Source organism: Myripristis murdjan, chromosome 17 (assembly GCF_902150065.1).
Source record: "Myripristis murdjan chromosome 17, fMyrMur1.1, whole genome shotgun sequence".
Taxonomy (NCBI): domain Eukaryota; kingdom Metazoa; phylum Chordata; class Actinopteri; order Holocentriformes; family Holocentridae; genus Myripristis; species Myripristis murdjan.
In genome coordinates, this window is record NC_043996.1 from 33975263 (window position 1) to 33981703 (window position 6441).

Below are 6441 nucleotides of genomic sequence, written 5' to 3' on the forward strand. Positions count from 1 at the left end.
CTTCGTCCCGGTCCTGGTCAGCAACGTTGCTAGCGGAGCTTGTGGCGTTGCTAGTAGAACTGTTTTGTAACGTTGTTTTTGATGGCTGAGGACCGAGTTTGGAAATTTTTGGTGGCATAGTTTCTAGCAAAGCCTTTTCCTGACTTAAAAAGTGAATTGACGTGAGCCGTCAGTCGTTGTAAAGGACTTTTACAGAAAAGTTAGCACAGAGCCAAGATGTTGCGACTTGTCAGCGAGACGCCATAACCGGAAGTCCCACTCATGTTTATTTTTTTATTCTTTGCTTCTAATTAATTGAAAAAAATGTGGAGATAAAGGACATACCTGTCAAGTGCCTACATCTTGAAAAATAATGATAAATGAAAACATGTTGAAATTTAATTTAATATATGTTTTCGCAGAGCACCAAGGTAATTACTACACATCAGAGTGATGCTGTTTTGTCAGTGTGCTGATGTGATAACTCCACTTGGTGGCGCTGTTGTTCAATAGCAGGAGGAACTGAAGTGTGTCAATACTCTGTGAGGACACGACAGGTTTTTGTACAGAGACTGTGTGTTTCCTGTCACTGTGGGCTTCACAGCACAGTAGTACAGAGCAGAGTGTGTCACTGCAGCAGAGGAGATCTCCAGATCCATTTGGGTTTTCTCTTCATTCACTTTAATATAAAGTCCAGAGTTTGGATCAGCTTTTCTTGCTCCTGAACCTGTGCCCAAGTGGAAGAAGAGGAACTCTGGTGGTTTTCCTGGATCTTGACGATACCAGAAGAAGTAATCAGTACCACTAGCTTTCTCTGAATATTTGTAAGACAGAGTAACGTTGCTGCCTTCCAAACTGAACTCTTCATCCTTGACAGGAGTGAGATCTCCACAATCAGCATCTGCAAAAACAGATTTGATTCACAGTCATGGATTTAATCAATGAACCAGTTTACTTTTGACATACTGGGTTAATCAGCTGCAACCAAACCAGACTCATGAAGAATCAGTTTCATCTGACATTTTGTTTGTATACCAAGTGATTTGAAGTGTGTCTTACCTTTAATAATACACACCAGTAACAGAAAGTAAAATGACAACATGTTAAATAACAGAAGAACAAAGTGTAAAATGAAGAGCTGCTAGTTCCCTGGTCTTTCTGTAGCTTCCTGTCACTATTCAGCCCCTTGTGTTTCCTGATGGTTCCTCCCCTTCAAATGCCATTGCTGCTGTCATGGGCGTTTTTAAACTTCTCCAGAGGTTTTTGTACAGAGACTGTGTGTTTCCTGTCACTGTGGGCTGCACAGCACAGTAGTACAGAGCAGAGTCTGTCACTTCAGCTGAGGAGATCTCCAGATCCACTCGATTTCTCTTCTGGTTCAGTTGAACAGACAGTCGAGGGATTGGAGGTTCTGCTTCCACTACAGTAGGAGTTGTTGTGTCTGTGATCAGGAGAAGGAACTGAGGAGCTGATCCAGGATACTGTCGATACCACTGGAGATTATTAGCTTTAATTGAATAGTTACAGGATAGAGTGACGCTGCGGTCCTTAGATGAATACACTTCAGCTCTGATGGCAGTAATATCATCTGCAAATGTGTCACCTGTTGAAGGAAAAACATACATGGAGAGTTTAGTTTCAAAATCATTCATTGACTTCCTGCTGATTTCTTTGTCTTGAGCTTGTACATACAAAAGACACTGAATAGTGAATTCCAGATTAAATGAAAAACTGAATCCAGAATATAGTTTTAAATTGACCTTGTTGTGTTCCAGTTTGTCTTGTGAAAACCTTTACGTACCTCCAAGAGCTGACAGGAGTAAAAGTGCAAAGTGTATTGCCATGGTTAGAGAGCAGAATGTGGAATATGTTTCTGTTCAATGAGGTGTGTCTGCTTTTATGAGCTGTGGTTGGTCTGATGTTCACAGCTGGGAATAAAACAGCTCTCTGCCATGCAGCCTCCTCTGCAGTCAGTAGGAGGAGCTACACATCCACTCATCCTGGACCTGAAGCCGTTTCCATGGTGACAAGATGGGAGAAGATGGAGGTCTGTTTCAGACATCAACAGTTTCACAACTTTTTTACAACAACAAGATCCTTTAACCTTTTCAAAACATGTTTTTATTTTTTGTTCCAAGAGCACATCGGTACAGGCAATATTCTGATTTAGTGTTGATTTTCCACGTCTGTAAATGTGAACAGGACTTGCGTATAGAGATGCCCATAAATGTTGAACAGAGAGAAAAGGGACACTCCTTGGAGGACCAAAATGTCCACATCTTGAATAGAGAGGACAGATGGTTGGACAGAGGAGAGAAGGAAGCGATCTCTGTCAAGATAGAGAAACCATCTGTCAACAGAGGAGGAGGTCTCAGACACCATCTGCCTCCAACCTACAACGCTGTACTGTCACCCTTCACAGGAAGTCCAACCACACACCCTTGACCTCTTGTGATCGCAACAACCACCATTCACTCCTGGCAGACTCTAACCAGCGTCCTTCACTCCTGAAGTCAGGTGACTCCACCAACACTAACGCCAGTCATCACAACAGGAAGGAGCACTGATGCTCCAGTAGTTTCAACCACCTGGACAACGTCCCCACACAGGTTAAATACCTGGGACTCCCCACCAGTCTGTTAGAACTGAAGAAGCCTCTTGGATGAGAAGTCAAACGTCTTCAAGAATCTACAAATAGTCCAGCTGATCTCAGTTCAACCCCACGTGGATAACTGTGACCTGGATGACTGAGATCCTACACAGACGTTGCATTTAATGTTTCTGTGGAGAAACAGATACCGGGCAGGATGACAGCAGTTTGTTATCTGATGATTTGAAGCAGAATTCAGTTGTTGGTGTTGTTTTGATGCCACGCTACTGGAAACTGTTTCTGTAAAAAACAATGCTGTTTTCTGTAGAAATCATGAACAACAAGAAATAATATGAAAAATGAATCAAAACAAACAGGATAGCAAACTGCAAAACACAACAACTTTTAAAGGATTGATGGAATGAAATTCATTTGAAAGTGAGGTTTTATTCTTATGAAGTGTTTAAAAAGAAAATAGTTGAGTTGGCAATTCTTGTGTCCTAAAAATCCAGAATCACTGATTCACAGTAAATGTACAGTGAAGTGTCCAGGTCAAATACTTAAACTATCTTGATGGATGGATGGAAGGATGGATGGATGCATGGATGAATGGATGAATGGATGGATGGATGGATGGATGGATGGATGGATGAACCCCAAACTGGTAAATTCTTGTGTTCCAGCAGCAGGTTGTCCAGACATTGAGCAGGAGCGATGGTCGACTACACAAAATATACCTCTGAACAATAGTTCTTCTGTGTCTTTAGAGAAATTAGAAAAACACAAGTAACAAAATAAATGAAGTGGATCAATTAAAAAAGAAAACAATGATGAATACCCAATAAAAGAAATAAAAATTGAGATATACTAAAATATATCTATACAATATCTAGAGATTTTTCGCCATTGAACTATTGCATCGATGATATAGTGAAATGTATGTGGAAAACATCTGTTGATTAGAATATAACCTATATGCCTATATGCCATGCAGAACTGCGAGGCTCTGTGACAGCTTCTACCCAACCGCCATCAGACCTCTGAACACCTGCAAAAACCTCGGACTCTAACACCACATAAAAACACTCACACTTTCCTGTGCAATATGCTGAGCAGACCTCAGCCACACTGTTTACCTCCACTTATCTATTTATTACGACTGTTCTGTACATACATCTTGCACATATATTTTTGCACATACATATTTATATTTTAACATATGAGTGTAAAAAGATGATAAACTACTAGCATACAGTATACTGTAGCTTGATTGGTGTGTTTTTTATTAGACAGTGTGTTTGTACCATCATCCAGTTGATTAGTCATTGCTGTGTGTTTACTGAGCATGTGAGTCCTCCCACAGTGTTTGATTAGCAGCTGGAACCACAGTGGCTCTGATAAAGCATGAGTTCCCACAATCCATCTGATATGAAGCTGTGCTTTGAATTCCACTTCCCTCCTCTTTGAAGAATAGTGAGATATCTGTGTTCAGGTTTTTGTACAGCCTCTTGTAGACTTTCTATCACTGTGTGTCTAGAGCACAGTAGTAGAGAGCTGTGTCTGCCAGGGTTAGGCCTGTTATGGTGAGTTCAGTGGATGTGTCGCTTGTTACAGATTGATAACGTCTATTAGGAATATGTTCATAATTGCTCCATGACTTGGCTCCTTTCAAGAGTATAAACTGAGGAGCCTGGTCAGACTGATGTCTGTACCAGTGAAGGTAAATATAACTGGAGCTTGTTTGATAGGAGCAGGTGAGTGTGACAGATTGCCCCTCTGTCCCACTGACTTCATCTTGTACAGGAGAGATGTCGTCTGCAGCTGTTAGCCCTGGAAAAAGTGGAGAAAATCAAGCCATTAGACTAACATTGTCCATGAGGCTGAGAGGAGAAGACAGTGGAAAATGTCCAGTGTCCAGTGTTCCTCTATGGCCAGCAGCAGCTCAAGTGTTGAGAGAGTTGACTGGAGCTGAGATCACAACATGACTAGTTTGTGCATGACTGATTGACACAGACATGTAGATGAGTGTGGCTTTTCACTGCCTGCTGTCTGATGTCAGCCTGTAGCATACAGGGAGTTATCTCCAAGCTAACAAATGACAGCAGATATGCCATGTTCTGCTCCTGTGGAATCTGCACATCAACAACAAATAGAGCTTGATGAGCTGGAGAAAGCTTTCTATATTGCTAGAAACAGGTGGATCAAAGTGTGATGCTGTCTATCATACCAAAGAGAAGTGCAGCAAGAATAATCCACAGCCAGTGTTCCATCTCTACAACAAGGTCTAAAGCAACAGGAGACACTAGCTGATGTTCAGCATTCAGTGTGAGAGTAGTTCTCTTCATGGCAGCAGTTTTTAATGACAGAATGGTCCAACAGGGCAACAACAGAGCAACGCCTGCTGGGTCATGTCGCCCTCTAGTGGAGGAGGAAAGTGGAACAGGATGTGGGAAACAGGCTTCCAGCAGCTTGTCAGGTTTTTGTACAGAGACTGTGTGTTTCCTGTCACTGTGGGCCTCACAGCACAGTAGTACAGAGCAGAGTGTGTCACTGCAGTGGAAGGGATCTCCATACTAACACGCTTCTCATGTTTGTCAATGTGAGCTGAGAAACCAGGAACAGCTTCATGGACAGATCTTTGTTCTGTGATGGAGAGCAGGAACTCTGGTCTGGATCTCGGGTATTGACGGTACCACTGGATATTGTAGATGCTCCCATCATATCTGCAGGTGAAGTTGATGTTTCCTCCCTCTACAACATGTTCTTCAGGAGCTTCTGGGTTTATGCTGTTCCCTGAAGCCATGGCTGAAAAATCAATGGGATTCATCTCAGTCACACCAGAGATTTGAAGTCAAGCAAAATGTCTGCTATATCCACTGTAAGTTAAATAAGACTTTGATGACAGGTGTATAACTCACCTATAAAGTTTGCTGAAAGCAAACAGACATAAAGCAACATGTCTTTGGTGTGAAAGCCAGAAGGATGGAAGTCATGAGCCTCTCTGCTGCACAGCCCCTCCCCTTGTAATCCAGCAACTTGGAGTTGTAGTTGTAAAATATGTTTGCTCTGTGGGCAGTAATGCTATTGGCTGAGGTAACCCTGAATGGGCAGAGTCAAAAAAATAGCAGTTTTATGGAAAACAAACCAGTAAACTGGCGAGCATGGACGGTAATGAAGTAATGAATCGAAATGTTTTTGTGATTTTGTTACTTTATCACCAAAAAATGACGTAATCCCATTTTACATTTTCAAAATCATGTTCAATAGAGAGAATAAAAAAATGTTTTCTTAATTACTGTCTCTCTGACTTTTTGCAAATACGTTTTGTGTGTGACAACAAATTCACCCAAACTCCTGGATCATTTCATTTACATAAAGTAATGTTAGACATAAAGTATTTAATCACTGTTTTCACTGTGAATATGGAAAAAGAAATTGTGAATTTATGTGAATTATTTATACTGTGCATGTATTGGTTTATATGTGGGATAATATTTCTGTATTTGTATAGAAGATGTCTATACTAATTTGATATTAAATAGTAATTCATGTTCTTTAGTTCATATTAAACTCTACACCGAACACTACTATTTTAACTTGAATGATTTTAAGAGTTTGTGTCATTTCTGCAGTGAAAATGAAATGTAAGACAACAGACTGTTGGAAGTCCATAGTATTTGTCTCCCTCTAGTGTTTATTGCAGAGTATTTGTTTGCCTTTGCATTCTGGATTTCTGCACCAAAGGTTTTTGTATTGAGCTTTGGTGTTTCCTGTCACTGTGGGCCTCACAGCACAGTAGTACAGAGCAGAGTGTGTCACTGCAGCAGAGGAGATCTCCAGATCCACACCACGCTTGTCTTCAGACAGTTTAG